This window comes from Ornithorhynchus anatinus, chromosome X5, assembly GCF_004115215.2.
Source record: "Ornithorhynchus anatinus isolate Pmale09 chromosome X5, mOrnAna1.pri.v4, whole genome shotgun sequence".
Taxonomy (NCBI): domain Eukaryota; kingdom Metazoa; phylum Chordata; class Mammalia; order Monotremata; family Ornithorhynchidae; genus Ornithorhynchus; species Ornithorhynchus anatinus.
The window spans coordinates 24439541-24466754 of NC_041753.1; the positions used below are offsets into that span (position 1 = coordinate 24439541).

The window sequence follows — 27214 nt, forward strand, 5'->3', positions numbered from 1 at the left end:
CTGCCCCATAGTAGAATTAGAATTTGAGGGCGTACCTTTGTGCAATCAAAGCAGTAAGCATGCAGTCGGCTTCTAACTTGTAGATTGACAAGCTAGCCACCCTCACTCCTCCCTCCCCACCCCCAGATCTCATTCCTTCTCTCTCAACAAGGCAGAGTAACGGGGCTCGAGGCTTGAGAGTTCCAACAGAGGGAGTAGTCACACCTTCTTTTTCTCCTTCCTTCTCCCACTACCCAGCCTGAGGGTCTCCAGGGAAATGGCCCAGAATAGTGTGGCTCGCCATCAGCTGGAGACCTTCAGAGTTCTCCCTGCCCCTATCAAATATGCTAAGGTAGGAGTCAGGAACCTCTATGCCCAAGAGGGTCAGCCGGGGTCTTGCTGGGCTTTGGGGGCCCTGGATGTGGTGGGAGGAGGGGAGCTGGAGACCGACTTGTACGTCTGGGGCATTCGCAGCTGCCACCTGGCTTTTGCAGAACAAAGAGGGTCAGGGGCAGAGCCAAGCCCAGTGCTCGATAACCTGGCATGAAATTCTGGGTTCCCACTGAAGCCAGGGGATGTAGATGTGCACGACCTACAGACACACACTGGAGAGTTGGGGGTGGGAGGATGTCATTGTCTCCTTCAAAATTCTTCTCGTCCATCCCCCTGCCCCCTGAAACTGCCTCGGTCCCAGCCCAAGTCAAATTCACCCTGATTTAGATGGTTGAGATGCATCTTGGAAAACAATAACAATTTTGGTATTTGTTAAGCATTTACTATGTGCCAGGCACTGTTCTAAGCACTGCGGTAGATACAAGATAATCGGGTTGGACACAGTCTCTGTCCCACAGAGGGCTCACAGTCTTAATCCTTATTTTCCAGGTGAGGGAACTGAGGCCCAGAAAAGTGAAGTGACTTGCCCCGCATCACACAGCAGACAAGTGGCAGAGCTGGAATTAGAACCCAGGTCCTTCTGACTCCCTGGACCCTGCTCTATCCACTAGACCGTACTGCTTCTCAAGATTTCTCAAGTCCTGCTGTGTTGGAGCCGCCACCTGCCCAGAAGCCGAGGGCTAAACCTAATGACCTCATGAAGAGCCTGTGGTTTTGGCTCGCGTGGGTTGCTGTGTCTCTGGGGTCCCAAGCCCCCACCCCAACCCCTCAGAAAGCAGAATTCACAGCCTTCGGTCACTCTGAATCTTCCCCATCCTGGGGCAGATCTTGGCCCCCTTCTTTCGGCCACCCAACCATGACTTAGTGAATGGAGCCTGGGCCTGGAAGTCAGAAGGACCTGGATTCTAATCTTGGTTCTGATACATGTCTGCTGTGAGACCTTGGGCACTTCTCTGGACCTCAGTTACCTCATCTATAAAATGGGTATTAAGAGAGTGAGCCCAATATGACAAAGAGACTGTGTCCAACTTGATTACCTCCTATCTACTCTAATGCTTAGAACGGTGCTTGAGACATAGTAATCACTTAACAAGTACCATAGTTATTGTTTTTATTATTAACCAAACGCCTTTTCTCCCTCCCACTTAGCGCTGGGGTAGGTAGGAGCAGATGAGACAAAGTCCCTGTCTCCATACCACATGGGGTTCACAGCCTAGGTACAGTGCTCGGAACGTAGAAAATGCTGAAATTATACTAGAACAATGATCATTTTTGTTGTCACGATTCTACTAGGCATCATCGGAAGCAACAAGGCATTGGGGAAGTATATCACCACCATGATTTTCCACTACTTTGCCTGCCTGTTGCCTACCATCGACTATGGCTCCCTCAACGATGAGAACATGCACGGTGCCATCGGTAAAGCTTTGCCCTCACCTTGGGCCCTGCGATGCCAGTGGGTGGGAGGGAACAGGGGCCAGCCTGTCCCCATCCCCCTCCCTCCCTCAGGTTCCCCCCATGGTAGTCGGCCGGAAGTGGGGGTCCGGGCAGAGAGCCAGGCCGCACCCAATCAGGTTGCTGGTCCAGGTTGGGATGGTCTGGGGGTCACAACCCTGGGGTTTGGACTGGTCTCGGTCATGCCTTGGGAAACAACGCAGCCTACTGGGTAATGATGATGATGATGATGATAATTGAGGTATTTGTTAAGTGATTACTGTGAGCCGGACACTTTACGAAGCACTGGGGTAGAGACACAGTTGTCAGGTTGAAGCTAGTCCCTGTCCCACATAGGGCTCACAGTCTCAATCCCCATTTTACAAATGAGGTAACTGAAGCCCAGAGAAGTCAAGTGACTTGCCCAGGGTCTCACAGCAGGCAAGTGGCACGGGCCTGGAAGTAGAAGGAACTGGGTTTTAATGCTGTCCCCACCTCTGTTGTGTCTGTGGTGTCTGTTGTGTGACCTAGGGCATGGCACTGCACCTTTCTGTCCCTCAGCGACCTCATCTATCGCTTAACTTCCCTTGGCCTCAGTTCCCTCATCTATAACATGGGGATGAAGACTGTGAGCCCCATGTGGACAGGGATCGAGTTCAACCTGATTAGTTTGTATTTACCCCAGTGCTTAGAACAGTGCTTGACACACAGTAAGTGCTTAACAAATATCATCATTGTTGTCATTATGTCTCCTCTCGTGAGGTCCAGTGGGTCTGTGTGGGACCCCCAGGGAGGGGCTGAGGGCGCCCAGCTGGACCACCCCATCCCCCTGGCCAGCTGCCTGGCGCCGACCCTTAGGGTCTGGCCTGCTCTGGACAGACCCCGCCCCCAGGAAGCTAGTGCAGCCCCCTGGTCATCCCCCCAAGTTGCCCGGGGGCCGTCCCAGGAGCAGTGGGGCCGCCACCCACCCATCGGTCCATTTTGCAGACATGCAGAAGACTTTCGTGGGCCACTGCATCGGCGGGCTGCTGTATGCTTTGTTTTCCGGGCAGCCCCTAGTCATGCTCCTGACCACCGCCCCTCTGGTGCTCTACATCAACTGTGAGGGCAGGACACGCTGGACCCGGTGGGGGGGATGAGGGTCCAGCGAGGGGAACCCAGTGCCCAACACAACCGGCCCCCCTTAGGCCCATGTTCGCCCCTCATACCATTGAAGCCCCTGCAGATGCCAGGGGCAGGATGTCACTCAGTGGGGCCTGACCTCTAGACTGTAAGCTCACTGTGGGCAGAGAATGGATCTGTTATGTTCTTCTATTGGATCCTCCCAAGCACTTAGTACAGTGCTCTCTGCACACAGTATGTGCTCCATTACCATTGATTGACTGACCCTTTTGGAGAGGGGCCAAATCAGGGGCCAGGATGACTCCAGCCAAGACAGGGCCGATCCTCTGCCATGCCACTGTCTCATGAGCCAGTCTCTGCCCTTCTCTTTGGGCCCAAATCCCAAACCCTTCCAACCCCCTCCCCATCCCCGGGCTGCTGGAGGTTGGCGCTATTGGGACTGGGGGCCAATCAGGCCAAAGCTCCCAAGTTTCCTTTTGTGGCATCAGCCTAGCCCTGCCGCTGACACTACCTTCTCCAGTCCCGTCCCCACCCCCCAACCCCACCCCCGGGTTTGGGGCCTTTCCTTCATTCATTCATTCATTCATTCGTATTTATTGAGCTCTTAGTATATGCCAAGCAAAGTCCTCAGAGCTTGGGAGAGTACCCACAACAAGTTTACAGTCTAGAGGGGGAGACAGGCATTAATACAAATCAATATGTGACAGATATAGAAGTAAGTGGTGTGGGGCCGGGAGAAGAGATGGATAAAGGGAGCAAGTCAGGGCGACCCAGAAGGGAGAGGGAAAAGAGGAAAGGAGGGCTTAGTCAGGGAAGGCCCCTTGGAGGAGATGTGCCTTCAGTAAGGCTTTGAAGGGGAGCCTCTGAGATTCCAGGAAGGCTGTGGACTCCTGTACTGATGAAGAGGAGAAGAAAGAGGAGTCCTGTCACACATCCACAGGTTCTCAGCAGAGGTCCTGTGACTGGCAGGGAGGGACTGCAAGTCTATGCGGGCTGAGGTCTGGGCTTGGAGCTTGGCTAGAGGACCGTCCATGCGTCCTTCCCGCCGGTGAGCGGCTGGTGCCTTTCAATGATTCGGGGCATCTGCGATGACTACGGCCTGGACTTCCATGCCTTCTACCTTTGATGGGGCTGGGGAATAGCTTTTTCCTTGCCCTCTACACCCTCTTCAACTTCAGCCTGGTCATGAAGCTCTTCATGAGGTGGGTTCCTGGGAGTGGGGGCGGCCGAGGTTCAGGCTGAGCAGACTCCTCGCAAGGGAGGGAGGGGGCCCGCTCCCAGTAGGGTGGTTCCCTGGGCTAGGGGCGGAGCCCCCTGTGGCTGTATCCCAGGGCTGTAGACCAGAAAAGGGGTGAGCTTCCCCGATTCATTCACCAGGCCCCAGTGGGGTCTTGTCAGCCACTCATATTTATTGAGCGCTTACAATGTGCAGAGCACTGTACTAAGTGCTTCGGAGAGTAGACTACAAACACAAACAGACACATTCCCTGCCCACAATGTGGGCAGTCTCGAGTCAGTCAGTGGTATTTATTGAGCACTTACTGTGTGCCGAGCACTGTACTAAGCTCTTGGCAGAGTACGCTACAACCACAAACATAATAGGAGTAAAAGGGGTCTGTTGGTGGGGCCCGGGGTGGTGAGACATGAGATGCGAGGCCTTGTATCTTGTCCACGCGCTGCGGACTGTGACCGACTGCTGTCCATTTGTCCATCCACCTGTGCCCCCACCCTCTGGTCCTCCCACCTCCCCGGTGCCTCGCCTACCGGCCTCAGATCCACAGAGGAGATCATCGCCCTGTTCATCTCCATCACCTTTGTGCTCAACGCCGGCAAGAGGATCATCAAAAGTGAGTCCCGGCCCCCTTCCCCTCTGCTGTCTCCCCCACTCCCCAGGGCTCTTCGGAGATCAGGGAGGTACATGGCCAAGCAGGCAACTGGGATGGCTGGCCCGGGCAGGCAGTGCCAAGGCAGAGTTCTGAAAGGGGGCCTCCCACATCCAAGCTGGGCAGACCTAGGGCTTGAGAAGTGCACTGGAAATGCTCACACCAGAGGCTGCTCCTCCCCAGCTTCCAGACCCTCGTCCCCAGTGCTTGGAGCTGCTCTCCCATCATTTGATCTTGAGCTTTGCCCTCCTCAGAAGTAGCTGGTGACAGGGCAGGCATCAAAAGTGCTCGGCGCAGGGTTGAGGACTGTAAGGGTTGTCCTGCCAATGGACCTCCAGGCATAATAATAATGTTGATATTTGTTAAGCGCTTACTAGGTGCTAAGCACAGTTCTAAGCGCTAGGGTAGATACAGGGTAATCAGACTGTCCCACGTGAGGCTCACAGTTAATCCCCATTTTACAGATGAGGTAACTGAGACACAGAGAAGTTAAGTGACCTGCCCACAGTCACACAGCTGACAAGTGACAGAGCCGGGAGTCGAACCCATGACCTCTGACTCCGAAGCCCAGACTCTTTCCATTAAACCACGCTGCTTCCTCATGGCATGGTGACCCTCTCTCACCCCCATCCCCCAAACCCACAATGTTCCTTCAGAGGCACCTGACAACTCTTCTCCCCAGAATGAGCTCCTCTAGTGTCCCGGAAGTCCCTTACCCTGCTGCCCCCTCCCAGCTCTGGCTCTGGCTGGCAACAAAACAGCATGGCATAGTGTCTAGAGAGCGGGCCTGGGAGTCAGAAATTCATGCGTTCTAATCCCGCCTCTGCCACCTGTCTGCTGGGTGACCAGGCTCAAGTCACTTCTCTGGACCTCAGTTATGTCATCTGTAAAATGGGGATTGAGACTGTGAGCCCCACGTGGGACAGCAATTGGGTCCAACCTGATTTGCTTGTTTCCACTCGTGTGCTTAATACAGAGTCTGGCACATGGTAAGCACTTAAATACCACAGTTATTATCAACATTATTATTATTCTCAAGGGGAACGTGGGCAAGGCCAGGAAAGTCATCTCAGTCGAAACGAAGGGGTTCAACCTTGCCCCATCCTTGACACCCAAATCTGCTTCAGCCCCACCCCGGCCTCCTCCTCAGCCCTGATCCAGCTGGGCCAGAGAAGGGCGTTGAAGGTCTCTCCCTCCTACCCGGGTTCCCTTCCCTCCCTTATTCCATGTACGGAGTCCCAGGCAGAACTGAGCACCTGCCGGGGCCAGGCCGAGGTGGGTACCCAGATGGGCGCGCTGGGTTGACATCATGAATTGGTGGCTCAGGCCCCTCAGAGACATGGAGATTTGAGGACGTGCCTGGCTCACTGAGTCCTTAGCAGTGAACCCATGTTCACTGTGGAGGTTAGGTTATGTGAGTGAGTGAGAGGCAGAGAGAGGGTGTATGTGTTTTTGTTTGTGTATACATGGGTGTGTGTATGTGTGTGTGTTGAGAATCTAATTCCTACTCGATTGCTTCCCCTACCCATAGTTCATTGCAATGCCTGTCTCCCTCACCAGACTTTGAGCTCCCTGAGGGCCGGGATGATGTCTCTTTAATCGTAATAAGTAATGATGGTATTTGTTAAGCACTTACTATATTCCAAGCACTGTTCTAAGTGTGGGGAAAGACACAAAGTAATCAGGTTGTCCCACGTGGGGTCTCAGTCTAAATCCCCATAGAACTGATGAGGCAACTGAGGCACGGAGAAGTTAAGTGACTTGCCCAAAGTCACAAAGCTGACAAGTGGTGGAGCTGGGATTAGAACCCATGACCTCTGACTCCCAAGCCTGTGCTCTTTCCACTGAGCCAAGCTTCTTCTCTAGTTACTTTAGTATACTCTCCCAATCACTTAGTATAGTTCCTTATACATAGTGAGGGCTCAATAAATATCACCGAGTGATTGATAGATTGTGCTATGTGATCATGAGGGTGTATTCATTCCTATGTGCGTGCGGGCACACTCATGTGGGTGTGCTTGTCTGTAGGTGTTGTGTATCTCCGGATGCCGTTCTATAAAACTGTTGAGTGACCAACCCAGGGCCCCCACATACAATTTTGGTGACTATGTCTAAGGCAACCAGAAGGGGAGACAGAGAAGGGTGGGCAGGGTGGCCGGGGGGATGGACAGAGAGATGGCCTGCAGGCTGAGAGGGCACAGAAGTAGAGTGCAGTGAGGCAGAAGGTCGACCCACTCGAACAGCTGGTTGCCGTCGATGGAGGTGAGGGCGATGTAGAGGAACAGGCCATAGAGCATGGGCTTTGGGATCCACTGCAGCGGGAATGGCAGCAGCAGGAGGTAAAACCCCACCGGGACGTTGGCCACCAAGGTGATCAGTCGAGTCTCCTTCATACTCACGATCCTGGGGAAGAGGGCAGGGAGGTCCGGCCTGGCCAATCCATCTTCATCTTCACATCGTTCCTCAAATCTGACAGTGACACTCCCCTACTTCAAAACCTTACTGAAGGTCCATCTCCTGCAAGAGGCCTTCCTTGACTAAGCCCCACTTTCCTCTTCTCCCACTCCCTTCTGCGTTGCCCCGACTTGCTCCCTTGATTCATCCCCCATCCCCACACCACTTATGTCCAGATCTGCCATTTATCCATTTCTACTAATGTCCGTTTCCCCCCTAGACTGTAAGTTCTTTGTGGGTAGGGAATGTGCCTGCTATATTGTTCTATTGTGTCCTCCCAAGTGGTTAGTACAGTGCTCTACACCCAATAAGCTCTCATCAGTTTTCAGGAAATACTACTATGGCGATCCCTTGGGTTGCTTGGGGGCCAGTCACTGAGATTCTTCCCTTCCCCTGCGATCCTCCTTCCCCAGTACCGAAGTCGGGGTCCCACTCGTCCCCTAGGGCAGGTGCAACCTGAAGGTCACCCCAAATTGTTAAAGTCCCATGGCCAGAAGCATCCAGGCCCAACAGGAAAACCTCCGCCCCCCCCCCCCCCACCGCCCCGACTCTGGCCAGGAGTTGGGTTTCCCTAGTTTGGGTAGTCACAGCTGCACTGGTCAGGCTTCACCCACGCCAAAGCTGGCACATACCTGGTACCCCGGGCACAGATGAATAGACAGATCTGGGTGTGTGCCAGCGTGGGCCGGCCTACTGGAGTGTGGCCAGCCTGCTGGAGAGAGCCCTGGACCTCTGCCCCGCAGAGACAAGCATTTTTGCACCCAGAGATCTGCACCCTGTTGCAGCTCTGGGGTTCTCCTCTCACCCCTCTTTCTGCCTGCAGTCAACAGCTCCGGGCCCTCCTACCTGCCCGGCTGTTCCCATCCTTGGGGGTTCTCTCTGCCTGGTCACTAACCATGGGAGTGGCTCTTCCCATACCCCTAGATCAAGCACCCTGTACCTTATCCAGGAACGGGTTTGAGGTGGGAAGTGCCTGTGCCCACAACAGGGGGTTATTTCCTCTTCTCTGATAGGATCAGATTCCACACTCCTCCAGCTTTGGGAAGACTTAGTCTGGGTACTGTCTGTCCCTTAGGGAGAGGGCAGACTGGGAGTTGCTGACTGTTCCCCCCACCCCCTCACCCAGGTATTTTGGAGAGTGGAGGGAGATGCCCTATGGGTTGAGTTTGGCTTTGTCATGGACTTCTCCTCTCGGGGGCTACAGCGGTGGGGGGGTAGGGGGGCGGGGAGGTGGAAGTCTCCAGGGGCTGCAGCCCCTCCCCAGCTGGTGCTTTGAATTCTGGGGATCATCCCAGTGGGGAAGAGAAGACAGGCACAGAGACAAGGGTCCAACATAGCCCAGGATTGGAGTTAATGGGAGCGGTGTAGGGGCTAGAGGGGAAGGAATCACTGAAGCCAGGAGTGGGTTGTTGGTGGGGGGGGAGGGGTCTCTCAGTGGCCAGCCCAGGGTGGGCCAGGGGACGTGGGCTCAAATGCTTCCCCACCAGCCAGGCACTGTCCCATGGCCTCCCAGTCTGGACCCTGGGGCCACAAGGTCACAAGGTCCGGGGGAGGGGCTTCTTGCTCAGAGGGAAGGGCCAATGGCATCTGGACTCCCTCCCCACTGGATGGTGGTAGTTGGGCATAATGTCTGTCTCTGGGGTCGGGAGTCCTAACGGGAGAGAGCAGGTCCTGAAGCTCTGGGGGATGAGGGAGCTCCTGTCATTGCAGCGGGGGGTACCCCAATATTCTCATCCCTTCTGGACTCACCCCATCTGGACATCCCCCATCACTGCCCCAAGACCCTTATGCCCTGTGGCCAGACTCCATGCACAGAAGCCCTGCTCACCTCCTGCTCCCAAGCAGGCCTGGGGAAGGGGCTTGAGTGGTCTCTGCTCTACTCCACCCCCACCTTCCCCCGCATGTCCTTCCCCCCCCAACCTCCCGCCTCCCCACGAGGGCCTTGAGGCCAGAGATGTTTCAGGGAGATAGTTGATACATATTTTCTTTTGGTAAAAGAGTCACTGCTGAGAACCCCCAAATTCCTTGATTGTTTAAGGAAAGAACAGAGCCTGCAAAAACCAACAATAAACCATGTCTACACCTGTCCTGCATTCAGAGCTCCCTTCCCGAGTCCTGCCAAGTTAGGCAGGTGGCAGTGAGCAGCCCCTCCCTTCATCCCATCTCACAGATACCGCACCAGCGTCCCAAAGACCCCAGCCCCACCTACTGCCAATCTGTCATATGTATTCAGCACTTACTGTGTGCAGAGAACTGTTTTATGCACTTGGGACCGAGTCCAATAGAACAGACACAATCCCTGCCCACAGTGAGCTTACCGTCTACTAGCCCTAACTGACCCGGCCTCGGCCCAAGCGGAGGAGCTTCTGACCCTGAGAAGGAAGGGAAGACCCTCCGCTTCAGAGTCTCCTATCGGACTCCAATGCTGGGGTTGGGAATTCCAGGTAATAAGAAGAAGGGTGGCATTTACTAAGAGCTTATTGTGTGCCAAGCACTGTAATAAGCACTGAGGTATATACAGAATAATCAGGTTGGGCATAGTCGCTGTCCTGTGCGGGGCTCACTCTCTGGGAGGGGGAAGCAGCAAGGCCAAGTGGATAGATCACAGCCCTTGAAGTCACAAGGACCTGGGTTCTAGTTCCGGCTATGTCACGTGTCTGTTGTGTGACCTTGGGTAAGTCACTCTATTTGTCTGTGCCTCAGTTTCCTCGTCTGTAAAACGAGGATGGATTGTGAGCCCCATGGGGGACATAGATTGTTTGAACCTGATTAGCTTGAATCTATCCCAGGTACAGTGCCTGGCACATAATGCTTCACAAATACCATAAAAAAAGGAGAAAAGGGATTGAATTCCCATTTTACACATGAGGAAACCAAGGCCCAGAGAAATCAAGTGACTTGCCTACAGTCACATAGCAAGCAAGTGGCAGAGGTGGGATTAGAACCCAGGTCCTCTGACTCCCAGGCCGGGGCTCTTGCCATGAGGCCATGCTGCTTCCCTAGTCAATGACTTCTGATCCCTGGAGTTCTCCTGACAACCTTCACTTGGCTCTATCTCTCTCTCATTCCCTGAGACCCATTGGGCTACCCAAAAAATGCCGAGGCAGGCCATTTGAAAAGCCTTCTGGTCCTGATTTGGTAGCAGTCATTGCCTTCCCCAACAGGTCCTGTAGATTTCTACAATTGGTTTCACCTGGGGTCTTCCCCTGGCAGAGATTCCAGCCCTTCCTGATCTCAAGCCTCTAGACTCTTGCTCGTTATGGGCAGGGAACATGTCTACCAATTCTCCCTGTGGTGGCCAACACCACCAGCTCACCAGGTTTGTGCTTCTTTTGTTTCAGCAGAGACATGAGTGCTGGGAATGGGGGATAATGAGGAGGAGAGGAAGTTGAATGGAGGTTCACATGGTGCCACGCTTTATTCAGTTCATTCAATCATATTTATTGAGGGCAGGATGAATAAAGGAAACAAATCAGGGTGAGGCAGAAGGGAGTGGGAGAAGAGGAAAGGGGGGCTTAATCAGGGAAGGCTTCTTGGAGGAGATGGGCCTTCAATAAGGCATATGCTGGTCCCCTGCCTCAGCCTCCCCGCTCATCCTGGCGGTGTCTCCCACCGTCAGTCGATCCCCTGCTCCACAAACTGAGTTTTTCAACTCTCGGCCACAGTTGGAAGCCTGGTCTTTGCTAACCATCTATTCTGCTGCCTTTTTGCTTAAACTGTTGGTTTGGCATGGCTCAGTGGAAAGAGCCGGGCTTAAGAGTCAGAGGTCATGGGTTCAAATCCCGGCTCTGCCACTCGTCAGCTGTGTGACTGTGAGCGAGTCACCTAACTTCTTTGTGCCTCAGTTACCTCATCTGTAAAATGGGGGTTAACTGTGAACCTCATGTGGGACCACCTGATTACCCTGTATCTACCCCAGCACTTAGAACAGTGCTCTGCACATAGTAAGCGCTTGACAAATACCAACATGAGAAGCAGCTTGGCTCAGTGGAAAGAGCACGGGCTTGGGAGTCAGAGGTTATGGGTTCGAATCCCGGCTCTGCCACTTGGCAGCTGTGTGACTGTGGGCAAGTCACTTAACTTCTCTGTGCCTCAGTTACCTCATCTGTAAAATGGGGATTAAGACTGTGAGCCTCACATGGGACAAGCTGATTACCCTGTATCTGCCACAGCTCTTAGAACAGTGCTCTGCACATGGCAAGTGCTTAACAAGTACCAACATTATCATTATTATTATTGTATGGCTGGAAATACTGACTGTCAGCCCTATCAAACCCTATTTGTTTGTATCTATCCCAGTGCTTAGTACAGTGCCTGGCACGTATTAAGTGCTTAACAAATACCACAATTATTATTATTATTATTATTATTATTATTATCTTTATTACTATTATTAACTACCCCATTGGTGCTCACACCCACCCACCACATTTCTGTAGACAGTTTACAGATAGGCATATAAATGCTGTAGGGAAACTAGCGAATGTCCAAAGGGTGTAGGCGATGCAGAAGGTGGCTCAGTGGAAAGAGTCCAGGCTTGGGAGTCAGAGGTCATGGGTTCTAATCCCAGCTCCACCGATTGTCATCTGTGTGGCCTTGGGCAAGTCACTTAACTTCTCTGTGCTTCAGTTACCTGATCTGTAAAATGGGGATGAAGACTGTGAGCCCTACATGGGACAACCTGATTACCTTGGCTCTACCTCAGCGCTTAGGACAGTGTTTGGCACATAGTAAGTGCTTAACAAATGCCAACATAAATATTATTATTATTATTAGAAGGGAGAAGGAGCAGGGGCGGGGGCGGGGGGGAAGAGGGCTTAATTGGCGAAGGCCTCTTAGCGGAGTTGCTACCTTAATAATGCTTTGACGAAGGGGCGAGTGGTAGTCTGGCCCATGTAGAGAGAGAGGGAGTTCCAGGCTCGGGAGAGGCCCTGGGAAGGAGTCGGAAGCGACATAGAGGAGCTCAAGGCCCAGGGAAGAAGCCGGCGCAGTACGAGCAAAATGCCACCAGGTGACGATAGAGAGGCGAGGGCGCCCAGAAACACCATGTGGGAGAGAAGCAGCGCCGCCTGCTGGCTACAGGCCGGGCCTGCGCGTCAGAAGAAGCTGGCTCTTAATCCAGACCTCTCCGCTTTTCTGTTGGGTGACTTTGGATGTCATTTCATTCATTCATTCATTCATTCATTCAATGGTATTTATTGAGCGCTTACTATGTGCAGAGCACTGTACTAAGTGCTTGGAATGTACAAATCGGCAACAGATAGAGACAGTCCCTGCCCTTTGACGGGCTTACAGTCTAATCGGGGGAGACAGGCAGACAAGAACAATGGCAATAAATAGAGTCAAGGGGAAGAACATCTCATAAAAACAATGGCAACTAAATAGAATCAGGGTGATGTACATCTCATTAAACAAAATAAATAGGGTGATAAAGATATATACAGTTCAGCGGACGAGTACAGTGCTGAGTGGGTGGGACGGGAGAGGGGGAGGAGGAGAGGGAAAAGGGGGAGAAGAGGGCTTAGCTGCGGAGAGGTGAAGGGCGGGCGGGTAGAGGGAGCAGAGGGGAAAAGCGAGGAGCTCAGTCTGGGAAGGCCTCTTGAAGGAGGTGAGCTTTAAATAGGGATTTGAAGAGGGGAAGAGAATTAGAATGTCGGAGGTGAGGAGGGAGGGCATTCCAGGACCGCGGGAGGACGTGGCCCAGGGGTCGACGGCGGGATAGGCGAGACCGAGGGACGGTGAGGAGGTGGGTGGCGGAGGAGCGGAGCGTGCGGGGTGGGCAGTAGAAAGAGAGAAGGGAGGAGAGGTAGGAAGGGGCAAGGTGATGGAGAGCCTTGAAGCCTAGAGTGAGGAGTTTTTGTTTGGAGCGGAGGTTGATAGGCAACCACTGGAGGTTTTTAAGAAGGGGAGTGACATGCCCAGATCGTTTCTGCAGGAAGATGAGCCGGGCAGCAGAGTGAAGAATAGACTGGAGCGGGGCGAGAGAGGAGGAGGGGAGATCAGAGAGAAGGCTGACACAATAGTCTAGCCCAGATATTACGAGAGCCCGTAGCAGTAAGGTAGCCGTTTGGGTGGAGAGGAAAGGGCGGATCTTGGCGATAGTATAAAGGTGAGACCAGCAGGTCTTGGTAACGGATCGGATGTGTGGGGGGAACGAGGGAGACGAGTCAAAGATGACACCGAGGTTGCGGGCCTGAGAGACGGGAAGGATGGTCGTACCATCTACAGTGATAGGGAAGTCTGGGAGAGGACTGGACTTGGGAGGGAAGATGAGGATCTCAGTTTTGCTCATGTTGAGTTTTAGGTGGTGGGCAGACATCCCGCCCTGGAGGCAGGAGGAGATGTGAGCCTTAAGGGAGGGGGAGAGGACAGGGGCGGAGATGCGTGTCATCTGCGTAGAGATGGTAGTCAAAGCCGTGAGAGCGAATGAGTTCACCAAGGGAGTGAATGTAAATGGAGAACAGAAGAGGGCCAAGAACTGATCCATGAGGAACTCCAACATTTAAAGGATGGGAGGGGGAGGAGGCGCCTGCAAAGGAGACCGAGAATGACCGGCCAGAGAGATAAGAGGAGAACCGGTAGAGGATGGAGGCCGTGAAGCCAAGGTGAGATAAGGTGTGGAGCAGAAGGGGACGGTCGACAGTGTCAAAGGCAGTTGAGAGGTCAAGGAGAATTAGAATGGAGTAGGAGCCATTGGATTTGGCAAGAAGGAGGTCATGGGTGACCTTAGAGAGAGCAGTCTCGGTAGGGTGGAGGGGATGGAAGCCAGATTGGAGGGGGTCCAAGAGAGAATGGGAGTTAAGGAATTCTAAGCAACGAGTGTAGACGACTCGTTCTAGGATTTTGGAAAGGAAGGGTAGTAGGGAGATAGGGCGATAACTGGAAGGGGAAGTGGGGTCGAGAGAGGGTTTTTTTAGGATGGGGGAGACATGGGCATGTTTGAAGGCAGAGGGGAAGGAACCACTGGAGATTGAGTGGTTAAAGATAAAGGTTAAGGAAGGGAGGAGGGCAGGGGCGATGGCTTTTATAAAGTGAGCGGGATTGGGGTCCGAGGCGCAGGTGGAGGGGGTGGCACTTGCGAGGAGGGAGGAGATATCCTCTGAGGATACTGCAGGGAAGGATGGGAAAGTAGGGGAGAGGGTTGGTGAGGGGGAGGAGAAAGGGGGAGGGGTGACTTTGGGGAGCTCAGACCTGATTGTGTTGATTTTTGTGATGAAGTAGGTGGCCAGATCACTTGGGGTGAGAGATGGGGGAGGGGGAGGGACAGGGGGCCTAAGGAGAGAGTTAAAGGTCCGGAACAATTAGCGGGGTTGACGGGCATGGGTGTCGATGAGGGAGGAGAAGAAGTTTTGTCTGGCGGAGGAGAGGGCAGAGTCAAGGCAGGAAAGGATAAATTTGAAATGTATGAGGTCGGCTTGGTGCTTGGACGTTCGCCAGCAGCGCTTGGCAGCTCGAGCATAGGAGTGTAGGAGGCGGGCAGAGGAGGTGATCCAGGGCTGTGGGTTAGTGGAGCAAGAGCGGCGGAGGGAAAGGGGGATGAGAGAGTTGAGATGAGTAGAGAGGGTGGAGTTGAGAGCGGAGACCTGATCATCGAGAGTGGGAAGTGAGGACGGGGGGCAAGGTGTGGAGAGATGCTTTTGGAAAGACGGATGGGATCAAGAGAGCAGAGGTCTCTGTGGGGGAGTAACAAAGATTTGCAGGGGGAGGGAGTGTGAGAGATGAGGCAGGTGAGAAGGATATGGTCAGAGAGAGGGATTTCAGAGTTGGTGAGGGAGGAGCTAGTGCAGCAGTAGGACATGATGAGATCGAGAGTGTGACCGAGTCGGTGAGTGGGCGCGGTATGGTGGAGCAGGAGGTCGGCTGAGTCAAGGAGGGATAGCAAGCGGGTGGCAGAGGAGTCATCGGGTACATCCATGTGGATGTTGAAGTCTCCGAGGATCAGAGTAGGCAGAGAGAAGGAGAGAAGGAAGGTGAGAAAGGGGTCTAGGTGGTTGAAGAAGTCAGAGGTGGGACCAGGAGGGCGGTAGATGACAGCAACAAGTATCTGGAGGGAGTGGTAGAGGTGACCTCATCTCTAAAATGAGGGCTAAGACTTGTGACATTCATGTGGAACGTAGACTGTGTCCGACCTGACGAGCTTCTCTCTTATCCCAGCGCTTAGTTCAGTGCCTGGCACCTACTACATGCTTCAGGAACACCATGAAAAAAAACCATCAGTGCCACCTGGGGGCCCGAAGAAAGAGAGGCGCGGCTTTACAGAGCAGTGCCTAGTACCACCATGGGACGGTAGAGAAAATTAGCCTCCCAGAACAAGCCTAGTGCCATACCATACTACTACAATTCCCAGCACTTAGTTCAGTGCTCTGCACATGGTAAGCACTCAATAAATGCTATTGAATGAACTACTACTAATAATGTTGGTATTTGCTAAGTGCTTACTATGTGCCAAGGACTGTTCTAAGCTCTGGGGGAGATATAAGGCAATCAGGTTGTGCAACATGGGGCTCACAGTCTCAATCCTCATTTTACAGATGAGGTAACTGAGGCACAGAGAAGTTAAGTGGTTTGCCCAAGGTCACACAGCAGACCAATGGAGGAGGTGGGATTAACACCACGTCTTCTAACTCCCATGCCCAGGCTCGTTCCACTAAGCCACGCTGCTTTTCTACTATTATTCTATACTAAATTGTCCTATACTATACAATACTATATTATACTATACTATATTATACTATACCACATAGTCCCAAGGGCTGCTGTCCCAAGGGCAGGGATAGAGAGGCACAGCCACCCTTAATACCTATTAGTGCCCCCAAAGGGGCCCTGGGGTCAAGGGGGAGGGGGGCAGATCTCAGTAGGACATAGCAGCAGTCAGCTACATCTCTCCGTACACATCCTTTCTTGCAATTAGGGTCGGTGTCTTAGGATATGGAGCAATTAGTGTCTACCCCAAACTAAGATGTCTACAATCTGCTACCCAGCTCTGATACTGCTGGTTTCTTCGCCCCCAGCGCCAAGACTGAAATGTCTGGTAACAAACCTAACACGGTTCTCAGGTTTCTCCAGAAGGTAGGAAGGGGGAGACTCTAGACCCCCCCCGTATCAGTAATCCACTCATCTCTCAAAATGGGGTTCCACAGTTCTAGATGAGGATTACAGGCAGAATTTTGCCGGGTACACCCGTATCCATCCGGACAGGCCTAGGCTCGCAGGCCAGTGGCCATTTGGGTCCGAGAGAGGGACGAGGCCAAGGGCATATCCTCAGGGCACGGGGGCTGGGGGGCAGAACGGGCGGCCCATGGTCACCTACAGCCTCAAACCCAGAACCTAATATGGTAGCTGGAGCATCACTCCCCCCAGGCTCAGGGTATCTGGACCACACACTCATCCACGGCCACACACGGTCACGAGTGAACTACGACTCCTGACTGACTCACAGAGCGGGACACTCAGGGCACGAGTCACACAGAGTATTGGGGTGGGAGGAAAATGGATGGAGTCAATCAGGGCAGGTTTCCTGGAGGAGATGAGCTTGGATCTGTGCCATAGTAGCAATAACAGCCTTAGTAAAGTTATTATGTTCTTACTGGGTGCAAAACAACTGGACTAAGCGTGGGGAGAGAAGACACAGGTGGGAATTAGACTTGGGGACTCACAATCTAAGAGCACATGTGGGGAGCAAGGGATGCTGAAATATGAAGACACAACACCTTCTGAGCTTAAAATCTAGTTGGAGAGATGGACACTACAATACCTCATAAGCAGAGGGAAGAAATGGAGTTTAAAGATGAATTACAGTGAAAGGGGGGAGAAGCAGAGGAGGGAGGGTGTGTGTGGTTGTGTGTGTGCATTCCCACTCCCCACAACTGTCCCATGTGCCTGCAGCAGAAGCAAGGTGTGTATGATAATGATGGTATTTATTAAGCACTTTCTTTGCACCTAAAAACTGCACCTAGGATGGACAAGATAGAAGAATTCCTTTTGCTTCGCCCTTGCACTTGCATTTGCACCCTTTATTCACCCCTCCCTCAGTCCCACAGCACTTATGCACATATCTGGAATTTATTGATTTAGTTTAATGTCTGTCTCCCCCTCTACACCTTAAACTCTTTGTGGCCAGGGAACGCATCTAGCAATTCTGTTCTATTGTCCTCTCCCAAGGGCTTAGTACAGTTTTCTGCCCACAGTAAGCATTCAATAAATACCACTGATTGATCGATTTGAGTGTATCTAACAACTCTATCCTATAGTTCTCTCCCAAATGTTTAGTACACTGCTCTGCATATAGTAAGGGCTCAGTAAATACCCTTGACTGATAGACTTTTTAGAGACAAGCAAGGCATATACATGGATTTGAGCTGGGACTGACATCCCAAAGGTCAATTATCAGTGTCGCAATTCCTGGATTGGTTTCAGCTTAGTGCCAAGAGCCCCTAGCAATTTTTCAGCATAGCTGGATGACCAAATTTTCCCAGCTGAAAAAATTACTTTCAGTGGAATTAGTTAAGCCACTTCAAAGAAATAGCAACCTAACCACAAATTGCAGACATTCCCGCACACGATGAAGGGTGAGATAAATGGGGTGGCCTCTAATATATGAGGTTTTTAGATCAGAAGACAATCACCTCAAAGTTTCTGACCCATTTGGGACCCAGAAACTGTCACCCATCATTGAGGTGTTTGTTGGCAGCACGAGAAAGTTTCATGGGACATTGTCCAGGCTCCAGGCTTTCAATCTAAGAGCCAATCAATCCATCAGTGGTATTTATTTAGAGCTTTCTGTGCACAGAGCACTATACTAACTGCTTGGGAGAGTACAGTACAACAGAATTGGCTAACACATTTCCTTCCCAAACAGAGCTAACAGTCTAGAGGGGAAGACCAACATTAATATAAATAAAGAAATTATGAATATGGACAAAAGTGCTGTGGGGCTGAGGGAGGGAGTGAATTAAGGGAGCAAGTCAGGGTGACACAGAAGGGAATGGGAGAAAAGGGAATGAGGGGTCAGTCAGGGAAGGCCTCTTGGAGGAGATGTGCCTTAAATGAGCCATAAAATTCCCCCATTTCCCCAGGTTTGATGAGAGTTTAATCAGGGAAGGCCTTTCGGAGGAGACGTGCCTTAAAAAGAACCATAAAATTCCCCCATTTTCCCTAAATTCCACCTCTCTAAAATGAGGAGCGCAGATGAAGGGTGAATTTCAGTAAAATAGTGGCATGCTGAAGAATGAGTGGAAATGAAAGGATCACCACTGTGAGGTTCAAAAAAGTCAATCATGCACGGGCCTGGGAATCAGAAGGTCAAGAGTTCTAATCTTGACTCTGCCGCTTGTCTGTTTTTGTGTGACCTTGGCCAAGTCACTCCCCTTGTCTGAGCCTCGGTTCTCCTGTTCTCTCTCCAACTTAGACCGTGAGCCCCATAAGGGACAGGGACTTTGTCCGAACTAATTCACTTTGTTCTACCCCAGGGCTTAGAACAGTGTCAAACACATAGTAAACACTTAACAAATAGCATTAATAAAGTGTTCCGTGAGACACGTGACAGCCTGGGCAACAGGGCTTAATGCCGTGCTTGCTACAAAGTAAACTATAAACAAATACCATTATTATTATCTGTCAGTCCAAGATATGCAAGGGCTATCAGGGGCCACCCAAGTGTCCAGCCTGAAGGCTGACCCGTCCTTCCTTCCTATATTCTTCACTTTCCCTGTCTTTTCCCTCCACTCTCTCCAGGCTCTTGCATTAAGAGCCCCCCAAACCTGGCCTCCTCTAATTACTTCTTTCACCAAAAGTCCTTCCCCAGAGGCCAAAAGGAACAGAAGCAGGGAGGAGAGAAGCAGTGTGGCCTAGCGAAAAGGGTCCGGGCCTGGGAGTCATAGGACTTGGGTTCCAACCCCGCCTCCACAACCCATCTGCTGTGTGACCCTGGGTAAGTCGTTTCACTTCTCTGGGCCTCGGTCACCTCATCTGTCAAATGGAGGATCAAGAGGGCAAGCCCCACATGGGACAGAGACCCTGTTCAACCTATCTTGTATCCACCGTGACGTCCAGCACAGTGCATGGCACACAGAAAGTGCTTAACAAATACCATTAGAAAGAAAACAAAAAGGAGAAAAAGAGTGGAGGGGACAGTCTCAGCGTAGAGGACTCGTTCTAGGATCTTGGAAAGGAAGGGTAGTAGGGAGATAGGGCGATAACTGGAAGGGGAAGTGGGGTTGAGAGAGGGTTTTTTTAGGATGGGAGAGACATGGGCATGTTTGAAGGCAGACGGGAAGAAGCCATTGGAGAGTGAGTGGTTAAAGATAGAGGTTGAGGAAGGGAGGAGGGCAGGGGCGATGGTTTTTATAAGGTGAGCGGGAATGGGGTCCGAGGCGCAGGTGGAGGGGGTGGCACTTGCGAGGAGGAAGGAGATCTCCTCTGAGGATACTGCAGGGAAGGATGGGAAAGTAGGGGAGAGGATTGGTGGGGGGGGGAGGCAGGAAGGGGAGGGGTTACTTTGGGGAGCTGTTCTCTTGGCCTCACCTTTTCCCCTGGCCTCACCATTTCCCCTGGCCTCACCGTTTCCCCTGGCCTCACCGTTTCCCCTGGCCTCACCGTTTCCCCTGGCTTCACCGTTTCCCCTGGCTTCACCATTTTCCCTGGCCTAACCGTTTCTCCTGGCCTAAACCTGTGGCCCAGACAAACCTTTTCCCCTACCGTAACCTTCTCCCCTATTCTAATGTTTTCCACTAGCCTAACCGTTCCCCTAGCCTAACCTTTTCCCCTGACCTAATCTTTTTCCCTGGCCTAACCTTTTCCCTTGGCATGACCTTTTCCCTTGGCCTGACCTGTTCCCTTGGCCTGACGTGTTCCCCTGGCCTGATCTGTTCCCCTGGCCTGACCTCTTCCCCTGGCCTGACCTCTTCCCCTGGCCTGACTTCTTCCCCAGGCCTGACCGTTTCCCCTGGCCTAACCATTTCCCCTGGCCTAACCATTTCCCCTGGCCTAACCGTTTCCCCTGGTCTAACCTTTCCACTAACTTAACATTTTCCCTAGGCCACACTTTTTCCCTGACCTGGCTTATCGTTTCTCCTTGGCCTAACCTATTCCTCTGGCCTAACCTTTTCCTTGGACTATCCTTTTCCCCTAGCATAAACCTTACCCCTTGGCAAACCTTTGCCCCTTTGTAACCTTCTCGCCTAGCCTAATGTTTTCCCCTTGCCTAACCTTTTCCCCTAGCCTAAACTCTTCCCCTGGCCTAACCTTTTCCCCTACTGTAACCTTCGCCCCAGCCTAATTTTTGCCCCTAGTCTCACCTTTTCCCCTGGTCTAACCTTTTCCCCTGGTCTAATCATTTCCCCTGGTCTAAACTTTTCCACTGGTCTAAACCTTTCCCCTAGCCCAACCTTTTCCCCAGGCCAAACCTTTATCCTGACCTAACCTTTTCCCTTGCCCTAACCATTTCCCCTGGGCTAACCTTTTCCCATAGCCAAACCTTTTCTCCTACTCTAACCTTCACCCTTAGCCTAAACTTGTCCCCTGGGTTAACCTTTTCCACTGGCCTAACTTTTTCCCCTAGTCTAACCTTTTCTTCTAGCCAAACCTTTTCCCCTACTGTAACCTTCTCCCCTGGTCTAAGCTTTTCCCCTGGTCTAAGCTTTTCCACAAGGTCAAACCTTTTCCCTGACCTAACCTTGTCCCCTGGCCTAACCTTTTCCCCTGGCCTAACCTTTTCCTCTGGCCTAACCGTTTCCCTGGCCTAAACCTGTGCCCCAGACAAACCTTTTCCCGTACCGTAACCTTCTCCCCTAGCTTAATGTTTTCCCCTAGCCTAATCTTTCCCCTAGCCTAACCTTTTCCCTGGCCTAAACCTGTTCCCCAAACCTTTTCCCGTACCGTAACCTTATCCCCCAGCTTAATGTTTTCCTCTAGCCTAACCTTTTCCCCTGGCCTAACCTGTTCCCCTGGCCTAACCGGTTCCCCTGGCCTCACCTTTTCCCTGGCCTCACCTTTTCCCCTGGCCTCACCGTTTCCCCTGGCCTCACCATTTCCCCTGGCATAATCTTTTCCCTGGCCTAAACCTGTGGCCCAGACAAACCTTTTCCCGTACCGTAACCTTCTTCCCTATTCTAATGTTTTCCACTAGCCTAACCTGTTCCCCTGGCCTGACCTGTTCCCCTGGCCTGACCTGTTCCCCTGGCCTAACCTTTTCCCCTGGCCTAACCTTTTCCCCTGGCCTAACCGTTTGCCCTGGCCTAACCATTTTCCCTGGTCTAACCTTTCCACTTGCCTAACATTTTCCCCAGGCCACTCTTTTCCTGACCTAACCTTTTCCCTGGCTTATTCTTTCTCCTTTGCCTAACCTATTCCTCTGGCCTAAACTTTTCCTTGGACTAACCTTTTCCCGTAGCATAAACCTTACCCTTAGGCAAACCTTTGCCCTTCTGTAACCTTCTCGCCTAGCCTGTTTTCCCCTTGCCTAAACCTGTCTCCTAGCCTAAACTCTTCCCCTAGCCAAACCTTTTCCCCTACTGTAACCTTGGCCCCTAGCCTAATTTTTGCCCCTTGTCTCACTTTTTCCCCTGCTCTCACCTTTTCCCCTGGTCTAACCTTTTCCCCTGGTCTAAACCTTTCCCCTAGCCAAAACATTTCCCCAGGCCAAACTTTTATCCTGACCTAAACTTGTCCCCTGGCCTAACCTTTTCCACTGGCCTAACCTTTTCCCCTAGCCTAACCTTTTCTCCAAGTCTAACCATTTCCCCTGGCCTAACCGTTTCCACTAGCCTAACCTTTTCCCATAGCCAAACCTTTTCCCCTACTGTAACCTTCACCCTTAACCTAAACTTGTCCCCTGGGCTAACCTTTTCCCCTAGCCTAACCTTTTCCCCTAGCCAAACCTTTTCCCCTACTGTAACCCTCGCCCCTGGTCTAACCTTTTCCCCTGGTCTAACCTTTTCCCCGATCTAACCTTTTCCCCTGGTCTAAGCTTTTCCCAAGGCCAAACCTTTTCCCTGACCTAACTTTTTCCCCTGGCCTAACCTTTTCCCCTGGCCTAACCTTTTCCCCTGGCATAATCTTTCCCTTGGCCTAAACCTATGCCCCAGACAAACCTTTTCCCGTACCGTAAACTTCTCCCCTAGCCTAATGTTTTCCACTAGCCTAACCTTTCCCCTAGTCTGACCTTTTCCTTGGCCTAACCTTTTCCCTTGGCCTAACCTTTTACTCTGGCCTAACCTTTTCCCCTGGCCTAAACTTTTCCCCTGGCATAATCTTTTCCTTTGCCTAAACCTGTGCCCCAGACACACCTTTTCCCGTACCATAAACTTCTCCCCTAGCCTAATGTTTTCCACTAGCCTAACCTTTCCCCTAGCCTAACCTTTTCCTTGGCCTAACCTTTTCCTTGGCCTAAACTTTTGCCCTGGCCTAACCTTTTGCCCTGGCCTAACCTGTTCCCCTGGCCTAACCTGCTCCCCTGGCCTAAGCTGTTCCCCTGGCCTAAGCTGTTCACTTGGCCTAACCTGCTCCCCTAGCCTAAGCTGTTCCCCTGGCCTAAGCTGTTTGCTTGGCCTCACCTGTTCACTTGGACTCACCTTTTCCCCTGGCCTCGCCATTTCCCTTGGCCTCGCCGTTTCCCCTGGCCTAACGGTTTCCCCTGGCCTAACCTTTCCACTAGCCGAACATTTTCCTCTGGCCACACTTTTTCCCTGATCTAATCTTTTCCCCAGGCTTATCCTTTCTCCTTGGCCTAACCTATTTCTCTGGCCAAACATTTTTCCCGGTCTAAACCTTTCCCTTAGCCAAACCTTTTCCCCAGGCCAAACCTTTATCATGACCCAAGCTTGTCCCTTGGCCTAACCTTTTCACTTCTCTCAACCTTTTCTGCTAGTCTAACCTTTTCCCCTGGTCTAACCTTTTGCCCTGGTCTAACCTTTTGCCCTGGTCCACCCTTTCCCCCCGTCTAGCCTTTTCCCCGGGCCTAAGCTTTTTCCCTAGCCAAACCTTTTCCCCTACTGTAACCTTCGACCCTAGCCTAATGTTTTCCCCTGGCCTAATGTTTTCCCCTGGCTTAACCCTTTCCCCTAGCCTGAACATTTCCGCTAGCCACACCTTTTCGCCTACTGTAACTTTCACCCCTGGTCGAACGGTTTCCTCGGGACTAACCTTTTCCCCTGGTCTAAACTTTTCAGCTAGCCTAAACCTTTCCCCAGGCCAAACCTTTTCCCCAGGCCAAACCGTTTCCCCTGGCCTAACCTTTCCCTTGGCCTAACCTTTTCCCTTGGCCTAACCTTTTCCCCGGCCTAACCTTTTCCCCTGGCCTACCATTTTCCCCTGGCCTACCATTTTCCCTTGGCTTAACCTTTTCCCTTGGCCTAACCATTTCCCCTACCCTAACCTTTACCCCAGGCCATATCTTTTCCCCCAGCCTTAGCTTTGTGTCCATTCTAACCTTTTGCCCTGGGGAGGGAGCCGAGGCAGGAAGCAGACCACGCCTGTCAGGCTTAGTGAGATCTATATAAAAGTGGTTTATTTGGGGAAGTTACTTGCGGGACAGCCCTGGGTGGCGGCAGAGCACAGGAGACACACCACGGCCCGCCTAACCAGAGCCACCCCTTCATATGCTGCATGACATCACTACAAAAGCAAAATAGCTTAGATAAGGTGTTTACCAGCTAAATCTGCGCATGTCCAGGGCGCATACCATACTCACGAAAACACAGCCTTAGCCTTGAAACTCTGGCGGGTCAGAGCCGGGGCACAACATCCCCTACACTAGCCTTTTCTCAAAGCCTGACATTTCCCCTAGCCTAACCTGATCTTAGGTTAACCTGTTCGCCTGGTCTAAAACTGTTCCCCTGGTCTAAAACTGTTCCCCTGGCCTAACCTTTTACCCTGGCCTAACCTGTTACCCTGGCCTAACCTGTTCCCCTGGCCTAACCTGTTCCCCTGACCTATTCTGTTCCCCTGGCCTAAACCTTTCCGCTAGCCAAACCTTTTCCCCTACCATAACCTTCGCCCATAGCCTAATGTTTTCCACTTCCCTAACCTTTCCCCTAGCCTAACCTTTTTCCTCTGGCCTAATCTTTTCCCATAGCCTAATCTTTTCCCATAGCCTAAATTTTTCCCCTAGGCAAAACCATTACCCTACCGTAGTAACTTGCTCGGCTAGTCTAACATTTTCCCTTAGCCTAACCTTTCGCTTGGCCTAACCTTTACCTTGGCATGACATTTTCCCCTAGCCTAACATTTTCCCCTAGGCTAACCTCTTCCCCTGGCTTAACCTTTTCCCTTGGCCTAACCTTTTCCCCTAGCCTAACCTTTACCCCAGGCCAAACCTTTTCCCTTAGCCTTAGCTTTTCTCCCAGTCTAACCTTTCCCCCTGGCCTAACCTATTCCCCTGGCTGAAATATTTCCCGTAGCCAAACCTTTTCCCCTACTGTAACTATTGCCCTTGGCCTAATTTTTCTCCTGGCTTAACCTTTTCCCCTGGCATAACCTTTTCCCCTGGCCTAACCTTTTCCTCTGGCCTAACCTTTTCTCCTGGCCTAACCTTTTCCCCTGGCCTAATCTTTTCCCCTGGCCAAACCTTTCCCCGGTCAAACCTTTTCCCCTAGCCAAACCTCTTCCTCTAGCCAAACCTTATCCCCTACTGTAACCTTCGGCCCTGCTCTAACCTTTTCCCTGGTCTAAATCATTCCCCAGGCCAAACCATTTCCAGGGGATTAAACTTCTCCCCTAGCCTTGTTTTTTCAACTTGTCTAACATTTCCCCTAGCCTAATCTTTCCCATGGTCTAACCTTTTCCTTGGCCTAAACTTTCCCCGTATCCTAGGCTGTTCCCCCGGTCTAATTGTTTCTCCTAGCTTAACCTTTTCCCCTAGCATGATCCTTTCCACTCTCCTATGCTTTTCCAGCAGCTTAGGCTTTTCCTCTATCCTACCCTTTTCCCCAAGACTTGCCTTTTCCCTTTGCCTAACATTTTCCCCTTGCCTAACTTTTTCTGTTAGCATAACCTTTTCCCTGGCTCACAAGTTACCCCTGCCCTATCCTTTGCCCATAGCCTAACCTTTTCCCCTGGCCAAGCCTTTTCTTAAAGCCCAACATTTCCCCTAGCCTAACCTGATCTTAGGTTAACCTATTCCCCTGGCCTAAACTGCTCCCCTGGTCTAAAACTGTTCCCCTGGACTAACCTTTTCCCCTGGCCAAACCTTTTCCCCTAGCCAAACTTTATCCCCTACTGTAACCTTCGGCCCTGGTCTAACCTTGTCCCCTGGTCTAAACCATTCCCCAGGCCAAACCATTTCCAGGGGATTAAACTTGTCCCCAGCCTAATTTTTTCAACTTGTCTAACCTTTCCCCTAGCCTAATCTTTCCCATGGTCTAATCTTTTCCCCTGTTCTAAACTTTTCCCCAGGCCAAACATTTTCCCTGGCCTAACCTTTTCCCCTGGCCTAACCATTCCCCCTAGTCTGAACTTTTCCCGTAGCCTAACCTTTTCCCCAGGCCAAATCTTTTCACTGACCTAACCTTTTGTCGTGGCCTAACCTTTTGCCTTGGCCTAACCTTTTCCTTTGGCCTAAACGTTTCCCCTGGCCTAAATATTTCCCCTGGCCAAACCTTTTCCCCGGCCTAACTTTTCACTTGGCCTAACCTTTTCCCCTGGCCTAACGTTTTCCCCTGGCCTAACGTTTTCTACGGCTTTATCTTTTCCCTTGGCCTAACCTTTTCCTTTGGCCAAACCTTTTCCCCTAGCCTAACCTTTACCCCAAGCCAAACCTTTTCCCCTAGCCTTAGTTTCTCTACCAGTATAACCTTTTCCCCTGGCCTATTCTTTCCCCCAGCCTTGCTTTCACCTAGCCAAACCTTTTCCCCTACTGTAACCTTCACCCCTAGCCTAATGTTTTCCCCTGGCCTAACCTTTTCCCCTAGCCTAACAGTTTCCCCTAGTCAAACCATTTCCCCTACTGTATCTTTGCCTCTGATATAACCTTTTCCCCGGCCTATCCTTTTCCCCTGGCTGAACCGTTTCCCCTGGCCGAACCGTTTCCCCTGGCCGACCCGGTTCCCCTGGCCTAACCGTTTCCCCTAGCCAAACCGTTTTCCCTGGCCTAACCTTTTCTCTTGGCCTAACCTTTTCCCCTGGCCTAACCTTTACCCCAGGCCAAACCTTTTCCCCTAACCTTAGCTTTTCTCCCAGTCTAACCATTTCCCTGGCTTATCCTTTTAACCTGGCCAACCCTTTTCCCCTACTGTAACCTTCCCCCCCAGTCTAACCTTTTCCCCTGGCCTAACCCTTTCCCTTGGCCTAACCTTTTCCCCTGGTCTAACTTTTTATCCAGGCTAAATCTTTTCCCTTGGCCTAACCTTTTCCCTTGGCCTAAACTATTCCCCTCGCATAATCTTTACCCCTGGCCTAAGATTTCCCCCTGGCCTTTCCTTTTCCTCGGTCTAACCTTTTCCCCTAGCTTAACCTTTTCCTCTAGCCTCACCTTTTACTGTAGCCTAACCCTTTCCCCTAGCCTAACCTTTTACCCTGACCTAAGCTTTATACCTAGCCTAACCTTTGACTGAAGGCTTACCTTTCCCCTGCCTAACCTTTCAGCTAGCCTAACCTTTTCCCCAGTCATAACCTATTCTCCGATTAACCTTTTCCCCTTGCTTAACTTCCTCCCTGGTCTTACTTTCTCCTTGGCCTAACTTTTTCCTCTAACCTAACCTTTTCCCCTAGACTAACAATTTACCGTAGCCTAACCTTTTCCCTGACCTAACATTTTTTCCCAGACCAACCATTTTCCATAGCCTAACCTTCCCTGACCTAACCTTCTCCCCTAACCTAACCTTTTCCCCTAGCCTAACCTTTTCCCCTAGCCTAAACTTTTCCCCTACCCTAACCTTTTCTCCTACCCTAACCTTTTCCCCTAGCCTAACCCTATCCCCTAGCCTTAGCTTTTCTCCTAACCTAATTTTTACACC

At 51.7% G+C, this 27214-nt stretch overlaps 1 pseudogene; it reads left to right on the forward strand.

Moving 5' to 3' along the window:
• The first annotated feature begins 256 nt into the window (after positions 1–256).
• LOC100089950 overlaps positions 257–27214 on the forward strand; it is a 77773-nt pseudogene continuing 50815 nt past the window's right edge.